General features: G+C 48.6%; 1 non-coding gene across 1 annotated transcript; it reads right to left on the bottom strand.

Annotated features, from left to right (window-relative positions):
- Positions 1 to 7554: 7554 nt before the first annotated feature.
- On the bottom strand, positions 7555 to 7626 carry Trnap-ugg (transfer RNA proline (anticodon UGG)). The gene has a single exon. It is a non-coding gene; the product is annotated as a tRNA-Pro (tRNA).
- Between the last annotated feature and the right edge of the window lie 2075 nt (positions 7627 to 9701).

Below are 9701 nucleotides of genomic sequence, written 5' to 3'. Positions count from 1 at the left end.
GAAATAAAAATCTGCAGCTAAATCGCTCACCGAACGATCCGAGATCGCTCTTTCTATCCCTCCATTTGGCCAAAAAGCGTGGCGAGCCTCGTTGTAAATACTTGCGTTCACGCGAACTTTGTAAATATTGTGGATATATTTTTGTACGATTCAGGGAGAGTTGGAATGCTGTATATTTTTAATATAACTGTAAAGAGAATAAAATGATTCGTCTATGTATATTTATCACTGTAGTCCTTGTACTTTGAATACATCCTTCTGTGAATTCCATTTACATTTTTTTTTTTGTAAAGTGTCTACTGGTAGGTACATGCTACATATTCATTTATCGGATTGTTAAATAATGGACAAACGACCGTACAGAGTTACACAAAAACTTCGTTCCCCAGAAATAACAATTTTGCGATCCAATGACAGAACGACGGCCACTTTCTGGATGTATTTCTGTGAAGTATGAATTACTGTCGGCGCTGGTGGATGCGCTACGAATATTTCTCTCTCTCCCAAAATACGAGGATCCGAATTTCGACGTGCGTTCGGAAGAGCGTCCGCCGGTATTCGTAGCAGACTGGCACAGCTTACATAATTATTAATTTCCACGGATATTTACGAGGCTTATAAAAATTGTACACATTACGCGATTCGGATTACTCGAAAGCTTGGCAATAAAGCGAGGGCTGTTTTATCTACGTCGACAGGTATCGGTGAAATTTATTGCTCGCAAATCTCCACGGGAAAATACGTTTCCCCGTCGAAACACGACATCCCAGAGATACGGACGAAACGTCACGAAGGGCAGAATTCGTGCAGCTTTTTACACGTCGTTCTCGCAAGCGCAAGCTGGATCTAGTGAACCGTAGCCCGGACCGATCGTTTCAGAAAGATTTTCCACAGATTTTCGAAAATAAGAAGCTCCCTAGCCTCCGCCTACGTATTAGCCAGAAGTTCTTGCAATTTGTTTGCAAACGCAAATCAGGGTTGGTGTGAGAGGGAGGTAAAGGACAAGGCCGACAGGAGGGTAGAGGTGGAAGGAGAGCGAAAGGGAAGCCGAAGGATGTGGAGAACCTGAAGTGGCGGCGGCAGGAGAGAAGTCATTGTGAACGGGAAATCGGCCGTGATGCCGTAAATCCTGGAAATTTGTCAAGAGGCCCCCACTTTGGGTTAAATTTAAGGTAAAACGTAGTTAATGGTGTTAAGGAGCGAGGCGACAATGCCAGGAGGCACTCTCGCATCCTTGCGAATCGACAATGGGACACTTGTGTCGCCTTCGTTCGCGCAGCGGGTGAGCGAACGTGAAAACCGGCTGCCTTTTTTTCGGTCCCCGGAGTTGTCGGGGCCCATTCACGACGCCCCGAAGTCCGTTCCTTCTGGCCTCATTCATCCCACCGAGGAGCTAGAGCGAGAGGTGTATGAATGAGCGGGTCTGGGAAAAGTCCCGGAATCAAAAAATTGTCATCCCCCGCGCGACAGCTCGCTTTCTTTCCTTCCCTCCATCTTTCTTCCGGAGGTTGAACGGCAGGGCGGTCGGTACTTTTCACTATCGCCCCTGTTCACGGGTTTAAAGGACGTTCAGTGGGTGCTGCAGCGGCAAGTTACTGCGAATTTCGCGGTCCTTCAGCCAGCACGGGTACCCCAGCCTGAATTTGTTGGGTTGTTAGCCATCGAGGGGGCCAATCGAATACGCCTCAAAGTATCGTTGCCGTTCGGCGGGAAGCATCCTCAACGACCGAGAAATTTCGTCCACCCAGCCGGAGAATATAGAGGCGCTCCATATTTACAAGTCTCCGTGCACTTCGCCCTACGGCTTTCGTGGTTTTCAGGACACGGAGGATGTTGTCTGACACCGCGCGACACGAGCTAATGAAAGAGCGCGCCGCGACGCCGCTCTAATTCAATTATCAGCCTCGGCGTGCGGCGAATCTTCAGCTGCGACCTTCGCTCGTTTCGCAAATACAATTTTCTCGGGCGGCTAAACAACTTACGTAATGCATCTCTCCCGTCGTTCCCGAATATGGATCGCGGGAATCTGACTTTCAAATGGAATCGTCGCGGCCGGTCGAAAACAACTTCCGCGAGGCTCGCAGAGGGAGGGCGGAAATACCCTGTCAGGGGTTGACCTCGCGGCTCGCCCCGGGCTTCGATCGTGTCTCCCGATCATCGAAAACCGCGGTTCTGGCCTGGCTGTCGCGCCGCCCAATTGCGACCCGTAAATTCTGTATCGACCTAAATGATTCCGCAACTGCATCGTCGCCGCTGGTCGAGCTGCGATTCAATTTTCCGGGCCCTCGCGTGCTCACCCTCGTCACGCCACGGATTCAATCCTGTCCCGGGCAATGCCGGCGACATGCGGATACCGGGAGCTGGCTCCTTTGCGAATCTATTAACATTTGAAGCGTTTGAAGGGCCAGGGAGTAGCGGCGGAGAAAGAGAGCGCTCGGCTAGCAGGGAGGCCGCGCGTCCGTCGAGTATTCCGGCTAACGAGGAGTCAGATAATTAGGCACGTTTCGGCTTTGCGTCGGTGGAACTTTAGTTAAAGCAAATTAAACTGGCCGTCGGGACGGCTGGCCGACTCGCCCGGCGGCATACTAATGTTATTAGACACGCGTGCAGTCTTCGCAGCTTCCTCGCGCGACCTGCAGCGGATTAAATCCAAGGAGCCGGCGTCGCGACGTTTCGCCGGCAACTTTGCGAACGAGCATCCGGCGGCTGATAGTTTAATTGTTTCGCGGTCGATCGAACGGTTATTGTATGGAACCGCATCGGCGATTATGTCCCCGCAATTGCTATTGGAATTCTAATTACGCGGCGATACGGTGATTACCATTAACCCCGCGGCACCGGCCGATTCGCGGAGCGCATTCGGGGATTGATTCGAATAAATCTGCGCGATCGAATGGAGATCCCGCGGCGGCGTTTGATTGTTTCGGTTGCTTTAATTGGATCCATACGAACGGACACATCGAAATCTGATTTTACAAACGGTACGCCGACCAGAACTTGCGAGCCGATCGAGCGCGACGCGATTGTAAATGCACTTTGATCGGAGCAGAATTTCAGCGACAAATGGGAGGTCGACGAGTCGTGTGATTCCTGAAATGGAGTTCGTTTGGCCGTGTCTGGATCGGTCGCACGGCCCAGTGGAACGACGACGAAGCGTCTGGGCAAACTCATCGGCAATTTCACACGAGGTTGTCGGTCGAACTGCTTCCACCCGAGATTCCCTTGGAACGGCGTAGCCGCTCGCCGTCGGGGGGCTGGTGGAGTGGTATTAATGAGTCGGAGCGACTCGCGACACTCGAGAAAAACTGTGGTCACACAAAGCCTTCGGGGAGGGGAAACCGCAACGGTTGTCGCGTCGGGAAACAAACGGGAGGAAAGGGCGAGGAAAGGAATCGGCCGAAGGGTAGACGGGACGGAGGAGCAGCGCGAGGGACAGGGGCGATGTAGAGGGAAGGATAGAGAAGGAGAATCGAGGTTTCCGGTTCCGGGCCGCTAATTCATTTCATCTTATGCGCACTGTAGTGGCGCTCGATCAAAGTTGAAAAGAGTCAGCGCGACAGCACTCGAGCCTCTCGCCGAATGGCGGGGGTTGCTTCGGCCACTCGTGGCTGTCGAAGGGGACACGGTGACGAGGCGACAGAGAACGACACGGCGCGGTGCGGGCACTCGAAAGTTGAAACCGTTTTTCGCCTCGCCGTGGAAGAGGGACAATGGCGAGGCGCGGTTTTGCACGTCAACGCTGAGGATCCCTTTTGCAGCGCAACACGCACGAGTGCCGTAACGAATTTCTCTGCACAATAGGATGCTCCTTTGCCTGATACGGGAGGATTTATTCGAAAAAAAATGGCACCGCGAGTCAGATTTTGTATTCCATCGCGTTGCGATTCGCGGGATGGAAACCGAGTCGCTGTTCAAGCATGTAACCCGGGGCCATCTTTTCGTAGCTCCGAGCTCGTTCCTTATTCCGATTGACGCGCTGATCTGTTGTACCTAGCTGTACACTCGATTCGCGATACGAGATCGTGACTTCGCAGACGGAATAAGAAGCCGGTGCCTTTCATTGGTATTCAGGAAACAGTCTCGACGTACGTATAATGTCGCCCGCCATAAAGAACGAATTATTACGGGTCGGTGGCGATCGTGCCCGCGCTCTTGCTCCATTTTCCCGTCTCCTTTGGCGCCCGAACGCCCGCCGCCTCCCAATGACGGCGCACAAAACCTACCGCTGTACTTTTTGGAAACGTGAAAGTCCACGGCGTAGCAGCTCGTTCATTGTGAGGCGGTCGCATTGTGCAAGGAAGCTCGCATCGCGTGCATTCCCGGTCCCAGTTAGCCACCAGGTCTACGCGCACTGTGCCCGACCAATGACGTGGGAATAATTCCGCTGTGCCGCCCACAAACACGGGTGTCTTTTACCTGAATTCGATTTAAAGGGCAAGCACAGGCACGCACCGCTGACGAGCGAATTCGTGGGCGTCGCGTGGTGACATTTCGATAGTCATTGGCGACTTGTCATCGTCCGGGGCTAATTTATGAATCGCGCGGGCCTTTTATCGTCAACGAAAACACCGATATATGCCAGCACTGTAGTTACACGATTGTTGACCCTCCAGCGCAGCATCAGTTTATGTTTCGAAGCTCCGCATCGAAGTACACCAGGTCCAGTAGCGACTGGCTTTGCAATTTGCATACATCACGGGGCATGTTTGATCATTCCCATGGGAGCGGCGCGGAAAGTGCATAGGGTATCCTTCCTAGGATTTCAAATTTAATACACCCTCGTGTTTCCTTCGAAAACAGCCAGCGGAAGAATGCAAATCCTTGTATTAATTCGGGAATGCGTGTATTTAGACGAGGAGCGCGTCCAATTAAAATTCAAAGGGAAGTTTTCAAACACCGTTTACACAACTGCTCTGCGAGCGGCTCCGATTTATTCGAAAACTTATGAAGTCAATTACCGTGGAATAAAGAGCACCCTGCCGCGAGGAGACTTCCTAAACTCTAAACTCTACACGGATACCACCGGCCTGCAATTAAAAAGAAGCGGCTGCTTCCTCCGCGGAGTGACTGAATTTCCCCGAGCTCCCGCAGGAGACAATAAAGCCCGGGGTTTCGACGAGTCATTAGGCGATCGTTACGCGCGGCAGGTGCATGGCCCGCGTACGCGTGATCCGTTTGATTTTCACGTGTAACCGTGAGGCACGCATGTCCCACGCATCTGCAGCCCGCCCGTCCAATCCTGGCTTTCAACTTTCAGGAAATTGCCGAGGGTCCATCGATTTGGTTTAACCGAAAGCTCGGCCGACCGTGACGATCGGGTGCTTGAACGGGCGCCCCGAAGGGTTAATAATCGAAGGAAGGAGGAAGCCGGTTGTAATAACGCCAGGTTGGATTCCACGTTACAATTTCACCTACTTTTCCGCGCATGAAATCGATACTTCGTCCAATTCCGCTTTATTACACGCTTCTTGTGCGTGAATACGTTCCACTTTAGTGGATGCTTAAACGATTGGAAATACGCCGCTCGGAATAATTAGAGGATCAGCTACTCGAACGACTCTTTGGTACACGCGGTGCACTCCTCGGTACCAGAGCTCAACTACCCTAACCCAGTTAAAGGATCAGTAAAGGCATTATTACGCTAAGTGCGCGATATTTATCCCAACCCTAATCCTCTGTTTCATTGCTCCACATCGTCCAGAAACATCCTGCAGAAATGATTCCGAGCAGCGTGTTTTAATCGCGGTAAGTGGAATTTGTGGGGGTAATAACGAGCGTAAATGCGGCACGGCGCATACGAAAGATGCATTTAGCTTGATACCGCGCGAGTCGTGCTCCCGATAGCGGCAGGATAAACATCTCTGAGCATTGTAAACGTCGTATGAAACAGTGCATTGAATTCTGCTCGCTCGCTGTAACAGTGAAGCGGCGGGATGCAAATGAGCATCTGCCGCATCTGCAGAGGAGATTGATTTACGAGCTTGACACTGGGGCCCAGCAGCCATAGGTGCACGATGATACGCGGAAACTTTGATGCGGGGCATATTTGCAAACGCTACGTGCACCGAATATTTACGTCCATTAAATTCATCGTACCCTGAACCAGATGCTTCTACTGTCATCGTATTTTCGTTCACGACTTCGTTTCTCGCATACGTGGGTATCCACATAAAAGCAAACGAGGGGAATGATTACGATGAAGTTGACACTTCAACTCTGCGCGCGCTGGTTTTACATTTGGAAACTGTATCGTCTCAAAGGTAAGGTGAATGTCCCAATTTCTGCTCATTTAAGGGGTCATGCTCAGTTAAGCGGCGGAAAAAAGGGTGGTGTTTGGAAATTTTTTTCTCAAAAGCTGTACCACATTTCTCAAAAAATCTTTTTTCCTTTTAAGGATTACGTCTAGTACCGTGCATCGTAATTTTTTTATTTAAAAATATTTAGCAATAACTAAGTTATTGTCCATCTCTCGAAGGTTCTCTAAAAATAAAGGCTTCTGCGGTGACCACTGCTGCTCGAAAGTCGATCATCTAAAATAAAAAATTCAAAAGAATTTACTTATTATATTATATTCTCTAGTATTTGAACGATGGATTTTTTTATCCGATGCTTAGTTTTCTTTTAATTGACGAAAATCAGGCACGATTTACGATAAAAATTGAAACTTTCACTTTAAACATCAGCCATTTTTTCCCAAATCAATATTTCGAAAAATCCTTCGTTAAAGTACTAGATAATATAATATACTAAGTAAATTCTTTTGAATTTTTTATTTTATATGATCGACTTTCGAGCAGCAGTGGTCACCGCAGAAGCCTTTTTTTTGAGAGAACCTTCGAGTGATGGACAATAACTTAGTTATTGATAAATATTTTTAAATAAAAAAAATTACGATGCACGGTACTAGATGTAATCCTTAAAAGGAAAAAAGATTTTTTGAGAAATGTGTTATAGGTTTTGAGTAAAAAATTACCAAAGACCACCCTTTTTTCAGCCTCCTGACTGAGCATGACCCCTTAATAGGTAACTCGTCATAAAGAAGGTGTAAAAAATTTGTTTGTGATGAAAATTTGCAGAGTAATTGATTAATTCTTTAATAATAAATCAACCAATTCAAAAACTATTTAGGAAAGATATTTCAAGATGTTTAAATATTAGTAATTTGTAATTAAACATATAATGCTCTAAATGTCCATATTTCTGCTCATGAAAAAGAGCGACGTATGTATTGACCCAAGCTCGTGCAACACTCGCGTAAATGTTTAAATAATTTAGAATTATTTTCTTGCAAGTATAGTACAAACGTAACGTATATAATAATAAGAAAAATACGAACTGACCAGAAATGAGGACCTGAGCAGAAATTGGGACATGCACCTTAGGCACGTGTTAAATCAGAGCACCCATTAGGGGTATAGAAACCCGTATCAAATTGTAAACACGTTTCGCAGTCGTAAAAAATTAAGTTGAAATGAAACATATGCCTGCGTATGGTCAAAGAAAGACTTGGCACGTTCGTTAGCAGAGTTTACTGTTTGTGAGAGTAAAAAAGTCGGGCTCAGCCGGGATTTGAACCCGGGATCTCTCGCACCCAAAGCGAGAATCATACCCCTAGACCACTGAGCCTCTTGTGAAAAGTTTCGCTTATTACGGAACGTCACGGCTTACTGTAACATACTTTTTGTAATTACGTTTAAAGTCCATTCCCTCGCTCCCGCGTCACTTGCTGCCGTAAAGTACATATCCTGCGAGATGTAGGTGGAGAACTTTATAAATGAAACTGTACGCTTGACGTGGAATTCACTTTTTACTAAGCCAAGTGTTAATAATCCTACAATCATCGGTAATCAGTTGCAGTAACAGTTTGTTGAATTCGAAGAGAGAATTATTTCGATCTTCCTTTACTCCCTGGCGAATATTCTAGTGGTTCGAATCCATGATGAGATTTTCCACGAAACCTTTCTATCGCGAGAGAATAATTTCAGCAACAAGTAAATGTGAATAATGGAAATAGCCGCGAAATTTGTGAAAATATATCGCGAAACTTTTCTCACGAGAGTCTAACTTCAGGAAACTAATGAGAAAATAATTAAAAAAAATAATTAAATAATTGTCTCATGCGAGACACGACCATTTTTGTCTCATCGTGGGTTTGCACCTTAACGATCCTGTTCGTGCGAGATGAGTAGACGCGGGAGATGTGGTAGTGAGTGAAAGTAGCCAGGCAGGCATTAAAACACGGACGAGTAACGTTTGAGAACGTTTGCCTTCGCATTGGCTTGGCATTCTTAAGCGCCAGCTAACGAGACGTGTAACGACCTCTCGAGTAAAAGGTAAAAATATTCGCGAGCTCTTACCCCGTGCGTCGAAATTAAGTTCCTGATACAATCCGAGCGTGCATATCAGCCCTCTCCTCAGCGCGATCCTCGAGCGTTAATTAGTCCCAACTTGGGATCCCCAGCGATTCGTTAATACCGCTGATAAAAGCCTGGGTCTTGCGCTCCCTAAATGTACGTATGGAATTTAAATCTCTCGTGGAATGAAATTCTCGTTTCCCTGGAATCCCTGCCAGGCAGTGTGTGCAGCCGCGTAGGCGATGCGAAAGGAAATATTTGTTCTGTACTCGGCAGTGTTTCTAAGTATGCAGCTCCGTTGCGCAGGTTCCGGACCTATGGCCAGCGAGCTCGCACAGGTCTCCGCAAATATATATCTGACGCATTCTCAAGCCCGAATACGTACGCCGCTCTTCAGGGTACGTGAAACGCTGCCCATCGAAACTCTAAACGAAAGCGCGGTGAAACTGCCTGCCACGCGCTAAGGTACGTGCCATGATCCGCAACATGCAGCCGAGTAACTTGATTACAAAGTGCAGGCCGGCTATCTTTGACCTCTGGTTACGCCGCGATCACGGTGTTTCGCGGCTAATTAGATAAGTGAATCGAACGATTCCGTGAGCCGTTTCAATTTCTTAAGGAAGTAGGCCACCGCTTTCGAACCCCGGCGAAAGAAACGCTGGGAAGGTGCACGCGAGATGAGAAACAGAAACGCGTCCGGATTGACGGGGATAGCGCCATTAAGCCGATGATTCGTCGTATTTGTCACAATTAGCACCATGAAATAGCCACTTAATTTCGACCTCCCCTCGTGAAGGAAACTCCTGGTCGCGTCGTTCGCGGTGATGTCGCAAAAAAAAGAAAGAACAGACCCGCTCATTGTGCGTCCTCGCCACGATGAAGAGGCGCGGTGGCACGATGTCACCCTTCCGGAGCAGTCACGAGACCCAATCGCAGGGCAGGCTTCAGCTGGCCACGGAGGGTTGGGAGATTTGTAGCCGTTCCGCGATTACACGCCAGCCTGGCGGAGGCAAAACCTAGCCCACTATCGACGTGCCGGACTTGGTCTCCGGATCCCAGCTACACCGAGGCAATCAAGAGAATTGGACATAACGGGGCACAGCCGATAGCGAAGTTTGAGCGACGTTACCAATGTTCCTCCCTCGCCCAAGGCGATCCGCCGTGGTCCTTCGTGACGTTTCCGTGATCGAGGATCTAGTTACTTCGTTTGCGGCCCGTTGTTCACGGGGCAGCTCCGCAATAATAGATCGTTCCGACCAAGTTCCGCGAGTATCGATCTCTCCTCAGTGCCACGAGCCTCGAAGCACGGGTGAAGTAGAGGACGGCGACGGTGCCCCGACTTTACGC

This window comes from Andrena cerasifolii, chromosome 9, assembly GCF_050908995.1.
Source record: "Andrena cerasifolii isolate SP2316 chromosome 9, iyAndCera1_principal, whole genome shotgun sequence".
Lineage (NCBI taxonomy): Eukaryota > Metazoa > Arthropoda > Insecta > Hymenoptera > Andrenidae > Andrena > Andrena cerasifolii.
This window is presented reverse-complemented; position numbering and strand designations above follow the sequence as displayed.